The 20,835-nt window shown below is 41.5% G+C and overlaps 1 long non-coding RNA gene across 1 annotated transcript; it reads right to left on the reverse strand.

The window, feature by feature from the left end:
• Nucleotides 1-9,578: 9,578 nt before the first annotated feature.
• LOC115587893 (uncharacterized) lies at nucleotides 9,579-12,683 on the reverse strand. Its single transcript, XR_003985220.1, has 2 exons — nucleotides 12,624-12,683; nucleotides 9,579-10,240 (listed from the first exon to the last, which is right to left on the reverse strand). It is a non-coding gene; the product is annotated as an uncharacterized LOC115587893 (long non-coding RNA).
• Nucleotides 12,684-20,835: the final 8,152 nt, after the last annotated feature.

Below are 20,835 nucleotides of genomic sequence, written 5' to 3' on the forward strand. Positions count from 1 at the left end.
CTTTATTGTTTATGAGGCGGAGGTAGAATCACACATTCTGCCAGGTTCCATCAATCATGTTCTGAAGCAGCACAGAGCTGTGGGCTATCACAGTCAGCCTGCGGGTGGGTTTTTTGTTGTGTTTTGATGGTTTGATGTTGTGTCAGTCGTGGGGTTGTGTGCGTGCTCCTCACTTGATCCAGCCAGCAGAGTCTCTCAGTTCAATTATTAAATCCCGACCAGATTCTCTGCGGTTTGTCAGTTAGCTTGACTTTGTGCTGCGCTGCAGATCAATATCGAATCCAGACCTATGAACCCGGGTCATAAGACTTTCCGTTACTTGTCTTTACGACGTCTGTGCGCGGCAGCCTCAGATGTTCGTCTTTGAAGTCCCACACAGTCAAACTTAAAGGGTTTCTTCAAAAAAACCCTTTATTTGCTGAGTGATTTGTTTCATTTATTCATCATAAATCCAGAGGAAACACCGCTCTCTGTCTTCGCTGTCACAGGCCTGCCAGTGACAACAAAGCAAACCTTATTCCCTCAGAAGAATCTGTTTGGATCGGGGGTGTGCCCCAAGTGGCTACGAGGAACAATTTCAATGCCGGCACGTCAAGCTCAGGATACAATGCCACTCCTGTCAAAGAGGAGGAACAATGGAGGATGTCACAGCATACGGTCGCTGTGTTCAATAAGGAACGCCAGCGTACCTGCTGCCCAAGGCAAGACAGAGACGCAGAGGGGGGGGGGAGAGGAGAGGAAAAGACTTGGCATGGAAATCCGTGCAGATGCTCTGGAACAGTGTGCAGGTGTCAGTCAGCTCCGCATGTGGGCTGCTGGGAGGTGCTGTGTGTTTTTTATATATTTCTTTATGTGTATAGGAGGATATCAGGTGCATTGGACTGCAGTGTAGTTTCGAGTATCACCCATGGGTTTAGATGGATTGTGCTGCAATGCAAAATATCCCATGGATGTACCGGAATACATTACAGTACCGGGAACACACTGCAGAATAGTATTGTTCTCTCACACAGCTGGCAGGGTTAGTCAGTCACACAAGATGAATTTAATGTTAACTCAATTAAGCAATTTCGACAATAATATGCCCATAAAAAGAGTTTAATTACCTCCACCAGGCAGGTTATGTTGTTCACAGGGTTTGTACACATTTTTCAAGGTCAAATTCAAGCACTTTTCAAGCACTTTTAAGGGTCATTTTTCAAGATTTTCCAGCACCTTATTGCTGGGGTAAAGTACGAATCTACAGGAATATATATGCTCATGATTTTATTCTTCACTTTTTATCACAATTGTGTACATTGTATTATGCTGTAAACATCTAAAATATGTTTCATGATAGCAAAAACTTCAGAAATTAATTATCCAGTCTGATCCCAATTTTGTGAAAGACACAATTATAATGTTAAGCACTTTAAGCACTTAAACTAAAATCCAAGCACTTTTCAGACCTTGAAAAACACAACATTGAAATTCAAGCGCTTTCAAGGATTTCAAGCACCCGTACGAACCCTGTGTTCATCTGTGAATAACAACATAACATGTTGGTTTGTCATCAGGATAACACAAAAACTACTCAACAGATTTCTTCAAAACTTGAATGGAGGGTGATTCTCAGTCCAAAATAAACCCCAATACATTTCAGTTGAATCCTGATAAAATAGAATAAAAAAATTCTCACATTCGACATTGGCAGATTTCTTGTTGATTTCTCTGGGGTCGTGATGAATAAAATCATCAGCTGTATTTTGATGGTTCTATGAGTGTGTAAAATTGAATGCAGAACCTCATAAAACAGTTTCGCACACACACAGGAATAGAAATTGGCAGCTGATCCGTCCACAAATGGATATGACTATGCCTGTTCAGATCACAGTACAAAATGACTTGCACTTGTTGTAGAAAACATGCTGCTAGCTGTGAAATTAGTTATTTTTCCACTGCTTTGAAACAGAACACGACAACAGGGGGGGAATACGTGAGGGGAGCCGTTTGTACATCCTTGATTTCCGCCAAGCTGGAATATTTTTTAAAATGCGATGTGAGGCGCGGGGTTGTCCTGAGGCTTGGCAAGTGACAGATTGACACATTGCCACTTTTTGCTGGCACGGAGAGTGTTTGTGTCCGATGAATGAAACATACCTCAGAGTCTTGGCTATCGTGTCACAGTTGAGAAGAGGCGGCAGAGTTCAGCTGCACTGATGCTGCAACACCAGCGAGACACGTAAAAGAAATATATGCACAGCGCAATAACACTGTTAAAGTGGAGTTCCTATTTAAAGGATAAGAGTGGTGGTATTTTTGTTATTCTCTACAAATCCCATGTAAAGACAGCCTGTTGGTCCGTCTCTCAGTGCTTCCTGTCTTCCTGAGTCTGTCTGTGGCTCTCAGCGCAAGTCTCTCAATCGAGAGTGACTATTTTCAACTGCGGTGAGTATTTAAAGCAGCAGAACCGTGTTTGTGAGGTTGACTCAGAAAAAAGCTACAGTGTGTGTTTGTTCATGGTAATGAGGGAACAGCGGTGTGGCTCGTTGGTGTGTTTTTTAATAGTTTTTGTGCAAACAATGAAGCTCTGTAACACAGAAGAAGAAGAAATTTTTTTTTTTTACCAAATATGTTTCCTTAGATGTTGTGTTTTGACCCTCAGGGCCACCATACTCAACACACCACAATGACAGCTGTTGGTCTGTGGAACAATCATTTAGTAGGCTCAGGATGGCTTCATTGATCTGACTCCAAGGAAACTCCATGATAGCAACTTGTCAATGATACGGTAGCCAGTCCTGTTTTACTCTAAATTAATCCATATTTTACTAAATAACATCATGTTTTATTGAAGCAGATGTTAAACTAGCAATTGAGACCATAAATCCATCAGCAAACTGTTGACTGATGTAGTAAATCAGGTGAGAAGTAGGGTCATTTTCTTATAAGTTTGCATACAATCAAGCTTATTTTTGATACCAGTGGAGGCGCCCCCTGCTGGCCATTAGAAACAATGCAAGTTTAAGGCACTTCTGCATTGGCTCCACCCCAAATCTCTGTCCATGTTGTATACAGTCAGGTGTCTTTTTGTGGGATTTGTTGATAATATAAAAAAACAGAGGAACAGCAGACTTCTCCTGAAACTTGTTATACTGTTTAAAGAATCCAACATTAATTCCGATGTTTTGTTTTTGACAGATTTGAAAAGAAAGCTCAGATTCAGTCATGCCGTCTGATAATAGAAAGATTATCGAATGAGCTCTTGGAATCACATTAATCACGTCCTGCGCAGCGATGAGATGCATCTCAGCTCCATGTAGAGCCTCTAATGAGTAGCCCGCCACTGTAGCCTCGCTGATAATGCTCGCACTGTATATCACTTCCAGCCATGCACACTGATAATAAGCACTGTGCTTTTCACTCGAGGCGTGCAGAGGGGCTGATTGCTGGACCACACTAAAAAAACCCTGAATGCTTCATTCACTCGGACCACGTTGGCCTAAAAAAACGGGGCCTTTCCCCGGACCACTTGGCTTCGGAGAGAAGGAAACGGACAAATCACCACGCTTTTGTTTTCGTTTGTGGGTCGTTCCACCGGGGAAATGCTCGGCTGGTGGGTTGCCAAGATTCATTAAAGCCCTGCTCCACATTCTTGCATATTCTTCTGGACATTAGCAGCTTTGTTTTTCTTTATTTATTTATCTTTTTGCCTCCCTTCTATCTTCATCAGTCTCCCTCTGGCTCTTCCTCTCTGTTTTTCTGTCACGCTCGGTGACATCTAGGCCAAAACGATGTGGTCTCGGCACATAAAATACAAAAAAAAAAAATGAAGGAAGTGTTGATAGAGTAGAAAATTGCCCCAGTTGTTCCCTTAAGTGAAGCTGCGAAATTAGGTAGCCATGGTGATATACCTCCATGGCTGCCACAGAGGCTCCACTTAGCTGCTCACCACACTGGCCAGGTATCGACCAATCCCCTTTGGGCGCCCGACTAGCTCCGGCCTCTGCCTTGTGATAAAAAAAAAAAAAAAAAAAAATCAAAATGCATTAGGACTCAGGGCATAATAAGGGGTAAGCAGAAGGCCAGATCCGGTAGGACTCTGAAAGAATGAATGACAGCTGTGATAAGTGCATTTTTTTTGTTTGTTCACCACTTTTCCCATTCCTGCCTGGCATATTGCCACAGGGCGAAAAAAAAAAAAAGTGAGGAGATATGTTGGAAAATATCTCTAGCTGCGTTCTTCATCCGCTCTGTTGTCATTTCATTTTCCCCAATAGCTGCCTGCCTGTGTGATTTTTGCTGCGGGCCATTCCCGCACACAGTAAACAGCTTTGCTTGGACACAACAGGCTGATGAGCTGTCACGGAGTTGTCACTCTCACGGAGCTTTGGCTGACCAGTGTGTTGTGTAGCCAACAAAGCTGCAATCCTTCACCCATTTATGAAAAACACTCAACAATTTCTCAACAGCATTTGGCTAAGAAAGCTCCACGGTAGTCTTCTTCTCTCTCTGCTGACGGTGCTGTAAACGAGCTGGAGTAAATGAATTACTGCGCGCACACACACACACACACACACACACACACACTGCAGTGCACACATGCGCCACATGCTCATTGACCTGAATTAATATGCATCAATTAAACATTTTGGAGGCTTCATCACACTTCATAAACCGGGTGACAGGTGGGAAATATAATGGGATTTTATTATGCTGATTCTATTGAGCTTGTCAAATGGAGGCGACCCACAGATCCCAGTGTAAACAGAGTTCAGTGAAAACCCGCTTTATGTTTCCACGCACCCGGCCCCCCAGATCGAATCTTAATGGTCTGAGTGTAAATTTCTTTTTGATGAAGTCTTATATGGCGCGATTACTCTTAATGAGCCAATCTGCCGGCACCCTGCCGTAAAATCTCGCTCATGATAGAATTAATGCGCGATAATGTCGACCACATTGCCTCTCAAATAGTGAGAGACCGCACTTAAACATGAGAGCTCCTGCTGGAGTCCTATAGCTGATGATGTGGTTCTTCTGAACTCTGTAAGGTTTGGGGTTTTGACTGATTAAGCTGTGAGGTATTTTCGAACTTCACAGTTATGGCAACACTCCCAAACACTATGTATTCAGAAAGGACTAGTATCACCAGGGGACCTAACACGACCTACAAATTACGGCCTCAAGTTTGTGCTTCATGTTGCTTTTCCGGGATAAGAAAAGTCGGTGTTCTATTCATATTTGCTGACATTATCTCCTGGATATGATGCCAAGCATCCCTGTACGTCTACACAACAGCAGCCACATTATGATTGTAGTTTACAGTTGATTTGCCCATATTTGTGGCATGTGTTACAAGCCTAAAAACACCTTTGTAGCTTTCCTAAGATAAAGTAAAAGATGCTAAAAGATGACAACCTTTTGTCGCTCCTAACCTGACACGTTCTGACTCACAGTCTGTCAAACACAACAACTTGTTCAATGGCGTTAAGCTTCAGACTCGAATTGCGATGCTCTTACGTCCCCCGAGGGGCTCTACGTAGCTGAGTAACACATGATTTGGGGCCGCGACCAAGTTAGCAATAATACATCATATGCAACATCTTGTTTATTGTCTAAATTAAAGCTGGCTGAGAAAAAGTTTACATACTATGTTGCTTACGTTGTCAAACGGCAGCTAGGTTTAGGCATCCAAACTACATAGATTAGATTTAGGTCAATTATGTCATTCACATGTGTTAACTTGCTTATGTAACATAAGGTACAAGGTACATTTATTGTAATTTTTCAAACAAAAGTTTAAAAAACAAAATAGTGGTTGAGTCCTTCAGTTTTGCTGCATCTGTTAGTGTGTTGAGGTGTTGAGTTCAGCACTCTCACAGCCCCGGGTGTCGTCTTTTCATATCCTGTGCGCTCTGTAGAGACATCTCACTTCACCGATGTTGCTGAGGCTCTGTAGATGGGCACTAGTGATGCTCTGGGTGGTTTTAATCACCCAAAATGAATATAAAGAATCACTCTCTACTCTGTCACATCCGGGACACAGAGGTAATGTCCAGTGTAGGACCCACCCAACCACCCTGACCGTCCCCTAACTTGGAATTTTCTCCCTCTTTATATGACCGCACTGGAGAGGCGCTTCAGGAAGTCATGCAAAAGGGAATTTAGAAGCGCGGGGCCACTGATCAGGCTGCTGGGAGTGACAACGGGCTGAGCAAACCTTCGCTGTCATCACTTTTAAATGTCAGTAGAGAATAGGTGATCTCACAGCTGTTGACTTAAATATGGTTGGTAATATGTGGTGGAATCTTTATAAACAACTGGTAGATTTGCACAAGATTAAGACCACAGAAATCCTCCTCAATACTCCTGTGGTGATCTTTGCCTCTCCGTGTTGTGATTTTGGCTTTCTACAGCACTTTGGTCAGCTGCGGCTCTTTTTAAATGTGAAAACAATATTGAACTTTACTGTTTGGGGAAGGTGCAGGAGGTCCTGGCTGTCGTGACCTCCACAGTCGCTGGACTTTACTCAAATTGGGCATTCATGGGGTTGCTTGGTGACTGCGGGGCTGGGCATTGTGTGGCGCCACGGAAGTTTCTTTGGGGTGCTGTCAGGTCACGTTGGAGTGAAATGGGTCATTGGGTTTTACACGGACTTGTGGGGTCCGTGCCAGCTAGGGGATGTGCTGTCGTTGAAGCGGGAGGGAAACATGCCAAGTGCATGGTATTCTGGGATTCATGTGCATTTTTCAGGGTTTCGGCTTTTCACTAAGGTAGCTGAACTGGTGTTGTCGTCTGTGGTGGAGAGGGTGGTGTCGCACGTTGGGATGGGTGCTACTTTTGACAGTAGTTTATTCATGACCATGACGGTGCTTCCTACTATTTACTTCTGCTGTCTGAAAAGTGCAATACAAATACAGTCTGATGGCTTGATTGGTTGAGTTATTGCAATTACTAGAGGCCTTCGGGGAATATCCACGGAGATGGAGGCATAAATACATTTGTTTTCAGTTTTTTGTGAAATGAGAAAAGATCAAAACTTCAGCAAATAAAGGCCAGCATTGTTTGAGAGAGCCAAGTCTATTTGCCCCCGAGCTCAAAGTGTTGTCATGCTAAAATGTCCTTCAGGTTCCCTCTGAATGCTGGCAATCTATCTTGAAAGCTGTTCATATTTTTTTTTTATTTTTTCCAGGCAGGAGGAAAATCAATGGCTAAGCTGAGTAATGAATTCCTATTGGCCTGCAGCAGCGAGTGCACTGGCACTGCCAGCTGTGCATCCAGGGTAGCGAGGGTCTCCAAATAGAGACTCCAAATAATGTGCTGGAAAACAATTTCACTTCTCACGGATGAGCCATAATTCACCCATTAAAGACCCCTCTCACCATGACATCCTTATCAATACAGCATGCTCCCCCTGGCTAAGACTTCCCATTTGGCTCTGGACAAATTCATTTCTCTTGCAGCACAATTAATCATTTCTCTGCAGTTGAAAGACTCTAGTCTTTTACATTCTGTCCGACTGTAAGTGCCCGACAGTTTTTCATACTGGTTCTTGAAACTTGTATTTTGAGAGACTGTTTTGCTGTTGTTTCATCCACTTTTTTACGTGATGAAATTGCGTGATTTAATTTAGTCACCCTTAATCCCACCAGTGTGATGCAACATCTCAGAAAACACAAGAAGAAGCAATGCAAGAACTTTTGAGCATAAAACTCTCATCCGGCCCACGTTGAAGCCAACAAAGCTAAGCTGCCAAGTCTTACACTTACTTAGGGCACACTACCTACAGCCAAGGAACAGGCACCTGCAGCCCGGAGCAATCAAATTCAATCACAGTAGTGGCCAGTCACTCAACCTGCCAGAATCACATCTTTCCTCCGGGAATGTTTCTCTTTCTGTTACTGAAAGGAAATGTTTGGTTCTTTATAAACACAATATTCCACATTTCATGACACTTTTATTGTATGATACACATGCAGTCTGCTATAGTGCATCCTTACAAGGCAGATGATGATAAACTGCCATGTTGTTGTACTGTAAATATCTTAACATAACATTTTTGAAACAATGTTTTTATGTATTTCACTTCTTTGCTGTGGTTTTACCGCACACGACTTTTGCACACAGTGTTTTGTTTTAGGCCATGTCCACACGTACCAAAACAATCTTTTCTCCCCCCTGTCTTCCTCGGCATCGTTTCAAGAATATTTGCGTCCAAACGGATCCACTGTAAACGACTCAACACGCTGTAGTTCATATTCCAGGCCTATAGGTGGCGCTTGAAAGTCACCAAAAACAGAGAAGAAGAGGCGGAGCATGCGCATAAAGCTTGAGCGCTGTAAACAAACAGACAGTAGGAGAAGAAACTGAACACAACAAGAAGAAGACAAAAATGGCTAGTGCAAGGAAACCAGAATCATTCGTGTGGACTGTTAATGAGGTCGAACTGCTGCTGTGACTGACACTCGACTACAAGGCGAGTAAGTTACAAGAAAGGCTCAATATCTTCTGCAGCACGAACACTAGCATGTAGTCCGCTGTTGTTGTTGTTGTTGTTATGAGACGTCGCGGGGTTAAGAGGTCGAAGGCTAGAGGTCAAGGGGTGGGGCGATGGCGTCATCGATACGCAAAGTATGCAGATTCACTGTCCAAACAAGAACGCAAGGACAGCGTTTTCTGATTTTTCCACCCTGTGACCAGGTTTCAAAAAAGTGCATTCTCAGGATCCAGGTGGACGATTGGCCAAAACGTGTGCGTTTTCACAAAAAAGCGTTTCCATGTGGATGGCCCCTTAGTTTTACCACTCTCATCAAACTTGGTTTCCAGCAGCAGCAGGCAGATGTTTGCACAGCCAAAGCTTTGATAAACCCACTGTACACGGCAGGCAGATCAAGTTAGTGACCAGCTGGTGAACACAGGGTAGCACCGAGCAGCACCGGAGCCAGCTGAGACGACAATAGAGGTAGAAGGAGATTTAATATCGAACTGATGCCTCTGTTTTTCTGTGCGTTTTGGCCTTTTGTGAACATGTAAATTACATTATAGGTAGCTGAAATGTGAGCTTTTGGAAAATTCCTTCCAGGGTGAAAATATTCAGGAGAACAGTGGTTCCAGTGTTTACGTCTACTGACCAGTCTGCACTATGCTTCCTGTTTACAACTTCACGTGCATGCCCAGTGTACGTGAAAGGCCATGAGATATGTATTTCAAGGTGAACTGTGGAAATTATTTCTGAAACGGTCTAAATGGAGAATTAATTTTTTTCTTTTCCCCAAAAATGCCTGTGTAAGCATGAACACATTGTTAATGAGACTGTGGGACATCTCTAGTCAGGTTTGTAACAACCAAACTTCTATTTTAGGCCAAAGAATTATCTTTTCCTCACCGTAACCAAGTGGATGTTGTGCCTAAACCTAACTAGACCATAAGCACAGCATTGTCACGACATGAAACAAAACATTTAAGTTAAGGAAACTAAAAGTTGCAACATAATGAAAAAGTAAAATGTCAACATATCTGTGTATCTGTGAAACCTACATTTCCAACATTTAACCTACTTAACCTCAATGTAGCTGGTGTGTGGTGATAACATGCTGCTCAACATCCTGAACACTTAAATGTAATCTACAGTTCTGCATGAAGAGGTGGGAGAAAATGGGACACAGATTTTCAGGGTAAGAAAACATATTTATCACAGAAATCCTGGAATCAATTCCAAACCCAGAAAACACAGCACACAGCTCATCCATAAAAAAAACACAAGCCAAACAGCAGGCAGCATCACCCACAGCACAGCAAAGAGCAATTGAGGGCTACTGTGCCATGCCTTGGCTATGATTATGTGTTTGGGACAATGATGATGGAGCGACTAACCAGCTGCAATCCCCTCCCACTATGTGGATCATAGATCTGAAACAGCAGCGGGCAGGTAGTAGGGCAGGACTTGGCCGTGTTTCACTGTGGTGTGATGTTTTTTCAGTCATCTGCAGAGTTCCAGCGCACACTGTTTGTTTTCTGACTAAATAGGATTTTTTGTTGTTGTGTTGCGTGTGCAGCTCTCCTCACTTTCTGTGAGCAACTGCAGCCCAATTCGAGCCCTGAATGGAGGAAAAATGTTGAGGTGTGAAATTGGGAAATCACTCGGAGCACTATGTGCTCATCTCCCTTATCAGCTGGCCTATTTTTAATAGGATTTTCAATTCCATGTGTTCTGTGCTCATGGGTTCCATCCTGTGTGGTGAACGTATTCGGATGTCGCCCACTGAGAGACAGAAAGAGAGAGAGAGATTTAAAGCTCACAGTAGCCTCCCATTCCACGCATGTATCAACATTTACATTATGCATATGTGCATTATAAAACAGCCAAAACACAAACACACACTGACACGGCTCTTCATTCTCTATAACAGTCAGCAGACACAAATATAAGCACATTTATCAATGTGCCTGAGGTGGCGATTAAGTACTGTAAACACACACAAACACACACACACATAAAAACACAGACAAACAGACATACATGTCAATATTGCCAACAGGGCACTTAATGTCTCTACAGTCTAAGAGGGGACATCATTCCTGGTCAATTTGAAAAAACAATAATAGGACAGAAAAGCTTCTTTTAAAGGTCTTTTACCATAATTTTACTTCAAATATGTTTTTTTAATTTCTTTAAAGAAATTGACAGTGGATCGTTCAGAGACGTCTACCTATCGAAGAGGGGGCTTCCATATACCGCAATGGAGATGTCTGTACCCATTCGTTCACATAATCATAGTCAGTTTGCTAAAAGGATTATCTGACACACAAACATACAGTGACACACAGACACACAGCTTTTCATTATCTATAACAGTCAGCAGACACAAATATAAGCAAATTCATAAATGTGCCTGAGGTGGTAAGTAAGTACAGTAAACACACACACACACACTTAATTACCTAATCCACCTCTCTCATGGCTGCATTAAAGGTTTTAATGCATAGGAACACTTGCGCTAATCAGAATTTGCATGTCATTACTTGAATTACAAGCTATATTATTTTTTATTAAATAAACAATTCCCATTATCCCACTGCAACATGCAGTATTTTGTCACTATAATTAACACGGCCAGTGTCAGGCACTCCTCGCAGCTCAGCAAAACAGCACAGCCTAATTATGGAACTGCAGTCCTGAGCACCGTCAGTGATGTCTGGGCGCCTCGGAGCTGCTCTACAGGGAGTTGGTTCAGAGTAAACTGAACTGTTCGTTTTCATTGTGATGAACGGCTATGCATCCAGTGCAGTGGTAGGGGAATAGTTTTTATTTTATTATGAAGAATTCATTTGTGAACAATGCAAACTCTATCCTCAAAGTCTTTGTGTTATTTATTATGCTGTCATCAATTTTGGTAAGCCAGGACCGCAACAGAAATAAGTTTTGGCAACATTTAGTGTTTTATGCACAAAATCGCTTTAAGATTCATCATTGAGGCAACATTAATTTACTTTCTTTGACCAGTGGGGACAGCAAAACAAACTGGAAAACAACATTGATATAATAATGACGTACTGGATATTCAATTTTAAACTGTAAAAAGATCATATATTGAATGTTTTACCCCACACACATTTGCTTATGCTTAATCTGATGTCAGTGTGACTTTCCAAACAAGTTGTGAGCATAATAAATGTTAGCTAAGTACGTTTACGCAAAACCACGGATAAGGTGAAACTAAACATTTGTTCACGTTGCAACTTTACATTGTTTTTTTTTTTGTTTTTTTAAACTTCTCTCTTGTCACAACTGTGCTTATGCTCTGCATAAGGGTAAGGACAAAAACCATGTTGTTAGGTATACGAAAAAAAAGTCATGGTTTGGCTTAAAATGCCTGTTTTGGTTGCCCAAAGAATGGTTGGAATTGTCCCATGTTAAAAACATCCAATGGTGGCGGTAGGTAAATGTCAACATTGGATGTATCTGATGTTGCAGAAATATTAAATGCTAGCTGCTAACATTACATCCCAGGCTATCTATAGACTAGGCTGCAAAAAACACCTGTTTGGAACATTCAACAGGTAAAAAGGTGAAGTGGTAAAATGTATAATAAAAGATTGAGAGAACTATTGTTCTTATTGACTTTTTAGTGTTGATGTGCACGGTTTAATGCTTTTGCCTGATGACTCTGCGTTGTTTTTGCCTGAGCCCCCCCACAGACCAGCTCCCTTTGACTTAATAACAAGGCTGCATTTTTACATTCAGGGACTCAAGTCATTCACTCAACAAGATAGCTTGTGTTTACATACACTTCTGTTGTTAGCACCGATTAAAGGTTCTGTTTATTGTCTGACCCATCGCTTACACTCATTACTAAATCTATAATTTGCTAATTTGCAAAGTTCCACTAAACTCGGAGAAACTTACAAAATGAATCACCACGTGTACACAAACACACAAACACACAGATGTTAACCTCTTCTCTGTGATGTAGCCGAGAGCTAAATGTTGTGTCTTAAATCATTGATTCTCCGGTTGCCTACATCTATAAATTCCACACACTAATATTTAATTTAAAGGCTTTCCTGAGCAAAAACAAACCATGTAGGAGTGTGTTGCACACACAAACACACACACACACATTGAAAGTGTAGCAGCTGCTTACCATTACCAAGATGAAAAGTCATCTATTTGCGGCCTTTGATCTTCTGTTCTCTACATCCTGTTGATGCACAGAGTCGGATAATGAATCAGCGACAATGCTCCTGAATAATATATCCATGCATGGATTCAATAATTTTATTTCAAAGCCAGGCCTCGGATTCGTCACCCGAGCAACAAGCTGCGACTGATGAGTGGAAATGAGGCATACTTTAGGGTCTGAACGATTGATCTGGGACTGGAAAGTCAAAGTCACTAGTGGGCTCCACATATGACCTTGTTAGTGGGAACGAGCCATGCAGAAACACATCTTAAACATTACTGCTGAGATCATTCAGTTAACTGAGAAAGACGTGGTCACTGCAGTGTTAAAATAGCTGTGTACATTAGAGTGTGATGCTATAGACGATATTAAGTGGACAATGAAAGACTGAGCAGTAGTGCGGTTGCTTATAGGCTGTCACAAGGCAACGTACCGTGATGCCCTTCAGCGTGATCCCAGTATAGTTCTTTATTCTCAAGAATAGGCTGTACACCATAAAAGCAGCAAGATTTAGCAGAGTGTCGGAAAGCGCTACAGAGGCAGAGCAATATTAAAGTTTTACATCATGTACATTTTTCACGTTAAAGCAAGAAAAGGCAAAATTGAAAAAGTCCCCCCACAGTCCCTTCAAGGCATTTTGAGTATGCAGCCAGACCATAGAGACGGATGTTTATGAGAAACCAAGAAACTGATTTACAAAAGATTTACACTTTGTTCTCTGAGTTATTGTGTTGCCGCGCGCTGCAACCAAAGCAAAGACTTTGCTGTGGTTACAGCCACCTACAGCCTCAGCAAGGTAGCGAGCAAAATTTGACTTACACGCCTCTCAAAGTGGTCAAGGCAGTTATTATCCAGCCGCCGTGAGTCCTGAGCTTTACCACCACACTGAGAATCAAAGGGAACATACAGTTGTTCCCTGCTGAATATCACAAACGACAGGCTGTAATGAGCAGGAAACCGGTCACCGCTGACGAGGAAATCAGTGCTTGTGCTGATGAAGACATCCCACTGCACACACTAACACACATGCATGCTTTGATGCTTTGTTTTACTCTTTTTACTCTACTGGAGTGTACAGATAATGACTATATGTGTAAAGAAAAGGTAAAAGCTGAACTGCTGGTTATTGAAGTCATTGTATCATGTATAGCATTCTCCAGCCTACAATGATGTGTGTCTAATATGCAATTACCCTACTTTCACATGTCTTGCTGGGTTTAAATTAAGGCACATAGTATAATGGATAGATAGGAAATAAGAACCCTGCTTCTATAGATTATTGCTTGGGGATCCGATGAGACTTGTTACAGTGGTGGGTACCGACGCATCAGTGGGCTGAATGAAGATGTGCTAGTGGTGGTGGCAGACTGGCCACAACTTTCTTGAGGCAAATAGTGCACACAACTTTGTTTTGAAAATGATACCTCTGGAATCTTTTAAATACCCTGATATACCATTAAACAAAAGATGTTTACCAGTGTTGTGTGAGGAGATAATCAGGGTTACTTACAGGGTTGAATAGTGGATTTGTCTTTACTCCTGATCAACCTGACTGTAGCAGCAATCATCAAGGGTGATCTCAATTGTTCTGTGTTTATGTCCCATTATGTTGACTACCCGCTGGAGCTGGAGGGGAAATATACTTGACTTTGTGATCATAACGTTACAGAGAGAAGAGGGGGGAAAGAAAAGAGAGAACCAGAGTCTCTAGTGAGTGCTGAGTTTATCGAGAGGTTGAGCTGAATTCAAACACAAGTTGCTGCAAGTTGCATTGGAGATACGTTGTATAGGGAGCGTTAGCAAATTGAGAAGAAGTTGGCCCGACAGCGACCCAATACCGACGTCTTGCCAATGTCTTCCTAATTAGCAAACACTCCCCAAACTACATCTTTCCAACGTCACTTTCATTCGTCAGGCCAACAGGCGCACTATCTGGGTTGTTGCTTGCGGGTAACGCAAGTCAACACAATGTTTATGAAACAAGGTAGTTTTATTATGTCATGTTTAGTCTCATTTGGCTCCTCCCTGACTCTCTCCTGGAAGTTATAGCAACAAGTGACCAGTTGAAAAGCACCGCTGCCTTGCACCCAGTCACAGGGTTTTATACATTTTAATAGGGAATTGTTACATTTTTTTTATTTTTTTTGGTATGGAGGTGGATTGATGAGGTGATTGGCTTAGCAAGTCACTCCACCTCACAGCTAAGAAATAATAGAATTCCCCCCATAAATAGTGTATGTAGCCAGTGTTAAAGTTCAATTAATGAGATAAAAGTGAGCTTTAAATGTGCTATTAGGTGTATTTTTTAACTTTAGATACAGAGCCATGCTAGCTGTTTCCCTTTGCTTCAAGTGTTTATGCTAACTTAAGCTAATTATCTCCTGGCTTGAAGCTCTGTGCTTATCACGCAGACATGGGAAGAATATTGATCCTCACAGCTAACTCTTGGCAAGTTAGCGCTCATGTTATGAAGCATACTTAGCCGGCACCTCAAAAATATCCCGCTGCGCAAAGCCCCAAAACATTTTCCAGCTTTTTATATCCGCCCATTGTTGAAGTTTGTTATGGAAACAGGCTTAGATTGACGGGGTCATGTTGAGTCATTAGTAACGCTGAATTAATTTTATCTGGTGTTAGCAAAAAGCATGTCAGACACAGAAAGATCAAGAGACGCAACATCAAATTGGGGGCTGACTGAGAAGACACTGGAGTCGAGCATGCTTTTTTCTCACCACAGGGATTTCATGGATTTGAATTGACGGGGCAAGTTTCTCAATTATCAACAGATTTCCTCGGCTTTTATCTTTTTAATTCCAGAACCCTAGCACTTAGCTCACTTTTTTTCATCACTTTGCTCCAGAGAATAGAAGAAAAAGATTTCTCCAAACAAACTCTTAAAGGTTGCAGGCACAGCTGGATGCCTTAGTGCTCCACTAAAATGGCATCACGTGGCCACACGGAACTGGAGGGAGTCAGAGCTGTTGCTGCAGGGATCAAGAACAGAACCTGGTTCATGCGCTGAAGCAAAATGACAGTGAGCTCCTCTAATCCTCTGCTCTAATCCACCTCTACTAAAGGCAACTTGCCCGCTTTTAGCAGAGGTTCATCGCTCGCCAGAACACCTGATTCAGCAGGCACGGTCGCCAAATGGCTCAAATCTACAGAATACAATTTGGAGAACATCCTATTATCATAATGTGATAATAAAAAAAAAGGAATGGGTCCAGGAATTTGCAGACACGCACTGTAGTCAGTGACAGCTTTGCGAGACAGTTTTAGTGGCACTAAACTGTTTATAATACCTCTGATATTTTCTATGGAATTCTATAGGAGAGAATAAAGCAAATGTTTATGTTCGGTTCTGTAGAGCACTATAAAGGGCTTTGTGTAATAATACAGGTCACAAAATACGTTTTATGTCTTTATGTGAGGGAATAAGCTTGTAAAAATATAAGTCTCACAGCCAGTGTTCGGGTTTAAGAAGTGTTTTTTCTCTCGCCCCTCTTTCTCCCACTTGACATCGCAGCACTACATCCCTATTACAGGTGGGGAGTAAATCTGTTTTCCAATTCAGCAACATAATCTCTGCTCTGAACGTAACACATGTTTAGGGATGATCTAAGATGTTCTTATTACATACAGCTTTTTATTCCCAGGATTATCATGCTGGACGCCCGCAGAATGGTTTCACTTTGCGGAGGCAAGTGTCGGGCCTGCAGGCCTCTGATAACGAGAACATAAATTGGCGACGTCTTTAAACAGAGTCAATTAAAACTAAAGGGATGGTTATTCAAAATGAGTCTCCCAGAGAGACGGCTTGTAATTTGATTGATGGCTTCTGCTGAATGTGTGATGATGACTCATTTGTGTAAAACTAATCTTTCATCTAAAGTGTAACAAAGCAGTTCATTACGAAAGACAGCAGGAAAAAAAGGTCATGGACATGTCTTTTCTCTACGAAAAGCGCTTTTGATACAATGAGAAATAATAGCAGATCAGTAAAAATGTATTGAAGCCAAGAACGGCCATGCCGACATAACTTATTCTAACGCTGTTATCTCGATATCATACGTTAATTATCTTGTCATGTTGGGAAAACAAGCTTTGTCATCTCAAGATAACAATCTGAGTCCAATGATTAGTCACAGAGCCTGATCTGAACTCGACTGGCGTTGTTTTTTTATGCCCGAACCCGACTGAAGCCTGACGCAACGCTGATGAACGATCAATCTTTTCCTCTTGATATGAGATAAATCAACTAGTTTCTTGTGATCTTGAGCGTTGTGCTGCTGATATCACGGTATTTTAAAAAACTGCAAACAAGGCTACCTGTCTGATATCTCCTAAAACTAAATCTGAGGAGGGGATGTTAAATTTGAACAGTAGAGTTGAGTCCTTTTGCTTATGATTTTACATGAATCCCACAGAGTCGTCTACCTTCGCACATCTTTGGCGTCCTGGCGGTGCAACGGTGACAAATTTCCCATTTAAACTGGTCTCCCACATCTAACGTTGTCTGTTGGCGCAGACAGAAAATAAGACTCACGAGCTCCATCTCGTTCCCCTTTGAGTTCCACCCAGGAGCATCATAATGAAGGTAATAACATCTGCAACACATGGACTCTTCAACTCCATAATGGAGATTTGATTTACTTGTATCTGCCCTCAGGGTCTGACTGCCTCAGGCTGCAATCACGCTCAAAGCTTTCATGCACAGCTCGAGATGGGCTCTCGGATCCTTTTTTTTTTTTGTGTGTTGTGACTGTAAATTTCTATTTGATATATCAAATGCAAAAGGGGCCATTTTTATACACTACTGCACAGGGGGAGTTATTTATTTATGCGATGAGTCAGTGAGAGGAAAGGGAAATGGGTTCATTTTTGGCATGAGCTTGACATCAGAATGGCATCTGTCGTCCTGTATCAACTTAAAAACTCAAGAAGATTTAACAACAATAATAATAATAATAATAATAATAATAATAACGAGCGTTATTTATTCAGCACTTGTGTGCTTAACAAAAAAAAACAGAATAATACCAGACAAGGTGGATGAAATAAGACTCAAGAACATGAACATGGAGGAAGTCAAAACAATAAAAATGAATACGATCAAATGAGAAGAAGAACATGTATCGAACATTTTCATAAGCTTGTGAAAAAAGACATGTTTTAAGTAGAGATTTAAAGGAACATAATTGGCTGTGCTGAGAACACAACGGAAAAGAGTTCACCAGCAGCAGCACAGTCGAGTGGGGGCGGAAATTGGGTTGTGTGAAAAGAAACCGACAATGTCTGTTTGAATAAAACGGCCTGTCCTTGATTACTACATGTGGGCAGAAACCAAACGCACAGTATGTCATTGCTGCTGTTACTAGCGGTCTTTCAATCAAAGTTAAAACAAACTTACAATCATGGATTTTGGTGGATAGTCAGGTTTTTTTCTCTGTTACACTTTTATCTATTAGGACTATTGTCGTAGCCAGTGGGGGCCATTTTCTAATATCTTCAATCCAACCAGCCATGCTGCTGTCACTATAAGCACTGCGGCGGCATCTCAGTGTCTGCTGCCATTGCAGTAACAGCAGCGACGCCAGATGGCGGATACACAAATCAGTCGTCGGGTTCGTCTATACTGTGGTTCTCAAAGCAGCGGCCTTAACCATTAAAATGGCCTATACATAAATTAAATGTTAATGTCTTCATATGTCTTGCTGATGAGCTGCTGCACCTGGCTGGACCGACCCTCCTTGCCTTCATGGCTGACGCTGATCAGAGTGTTTTGGTCTGGCTGGGTCTCTGCGAGCCCTCCCTCATGCGTCTTGTTAGTTCCCCTGTTTGTTCTCTCTCTCTCTCTCTCTCTTTCTCTGCCTGCTGGTCTGTGTTTGTCTGTCTGGCTTTGAAGCTTCGACTCCCTCCTGCCGTCAGTCACCTGCCTCCTGCTGCCAATCAGCCTGCACACCTGCAACCAATCCACTAATCAATACATAATCCTGTGCCTCTTCTCGCGCCAGTCTGGCACCAGCGCCATGGCCAATTAGGTTAATTTTCTCCTCTTGTGTTTGCGTGCAACATTTTCTAATTCTGTTGTCTATCTGAGCCTCGAGTTCCTCTGCTCCCCTGGTGTGCCTCCCAGCCCACCTCTCCTCCCTCTCCGGCTGCCTGCTTCCCCGTTGACCTGGATCACCTCTTCGGTTCTCCGACACTACATCTTTTGCAGTTAATCTTTATTTTAACAGCTACGTCTGTACGTCTGCGTTCTGGTTCCAGGTATACACAGAGATGGAAAATAACCTGCGGAAACTGAGTCATCTCTTCTTCTTTGGTTATTTTGATTGAAGGACACTTGACATCTCCTCTGAACTGCTTCAGTTTTGTTCTGTGCAACAGAAAAACAACCTTTTTGTGCATCCTGTGCATGCAACAAGTGTTACTTGACACAAGGAAATGATGTCAGACTAACAGGCTTCTGAGAATGAAAGAGCATTTTTAGTGGTCGAGAGTTGATGACTCACATTGTTTTTTTGTGAACATCACAATGATTGCTCCCCAAACTTAAACTCTTCAGTACAAACTTCTCAAACTCACAGTCTTTTATTTTGAATTATCGTCCAGAATTTCTCATTTTCATGTTATAGTGAAGCCATAAACATTCAACACTTTCCAAACTGATCTGCTGACCAAAAATCGCACCAAATGACACGAAATGTCATTCAGACGTTGTTTTCCTGTAATTACCAAAAAGCAGTCAATGTTATTTTTTCATGTGACAGCAGTTGGAAATGTTGGGTGTTTAGTAACTTTATTCAGCTCTGATAAGAGAGCAAACTGTAAACAGTGATGCTCATAAATATATATTGGGTCATTACACGTCAACTCACCAAGTATTGAAAAAAAATCATGTTGAAATTTCTATTAAATTTACGACACCCTGCAAAATCCCACAGCTGTACTCCAAAAACATATTAGGTTATGATTTTTTTTTAAGTTTGGAGCTAAATTTCACATATACTGGACCACTCGCTTATTTTTCACTGGATTGGGTTGAAATGTGTCCTGAACATCCAGGAAAGCCTAGGGATCCTTTACAACATGTACTCATTCATTTAGTTGTTGCCTAATTGTTTCAGTAATCAAGTTAATAACAGTAAGACATTTTTTTTTTTTTTTTTTACCAGAACAAAGAATCCGTCATTTTCAAAAAGTGTTATCTCCACTTGTTTTCCAACCAGATTTTGGTTCTGTGCAGTATTAATGTAGTTCTATCACATTTATAAGTTGTTTGGTTCTGCACAAATAAATGAGTGCCATAAATCTTTTGAATATAGCTTCTGAAAACCCCATTTGTGGGGGTTATTTTGACTGTATATTTTCTTCAAGAAGGATTATTTTAATTTCCTTTTAAACTTGTGTATGTTAAAGAGTTTATATCCATGCCAATTGAAAAAAAATGCAAAGATTAATCAATTTTTTTAAATAAGCACATTTTTAGTTACATCAGTAGATATTTGTACTGTATTGACTTCAAGGTTTTCCATCTGTCTGATAGAAGTCCACAGTACAGCAATGATTTGTAGAAGTTCTTGGATCCTCAAACAAATGATGTATTCTCGCCTACAGATCAGGAAATACTCATTTGTGTTTTCTCATTTACAAACCAGACATATTGTTGTTTAATTTGTTGGACTTCGCGGGCAGCCAACCCTGTCTCCTCGAAATTATGTTTATATAGCACTGAATTGTTTTCCCAATTACTTCTGTGGTGACGAATGAAACCGCTGCCTGGATTATATTAACAGGCAATGTGTGAAACTCACCAAGATTGCTGCCTGTGGTTCAGTGGAGATCATGGCTGGCTGTGGTTGAATGTGAATGAACAAGTTGTGCTTCAGGACTTTTTCTGTATTAAACCAGAACTTATTCTTCTTTCAGAACATGCTGTGAGTGCCAAAACATGATCATAGTAAGTTTCATTAATGCAGCAGTCACTACGGGCAGGTATTGAATTGTAGTGAGTAAAACAATTCCAATACGTTGTCAGCCAACACTTTTTAAATTGTACTCATTCTTTTTCTAACCTTGATTTAACCTAGAAAGAAGTCTTAGCGAGGTTTAAAAAAATCTAAGAGTTCTGGCCAAGACATGCAGCAGCAAAAATACCAATTAAATACAA

The sequence above is a fragment of the Sparus aurata genome, chromosome 9, assembly GCF_900880675.1.
Source record: "Sparus aurata chromosome 9, fSpaAur1.1, whole genome shotgun sequence".
Lineage (NCBI taxonomy): Eukaryota > Metazoa > Chordata > Actinopteri > Spariformes > Sparidae > Sparus > Sparus aurata.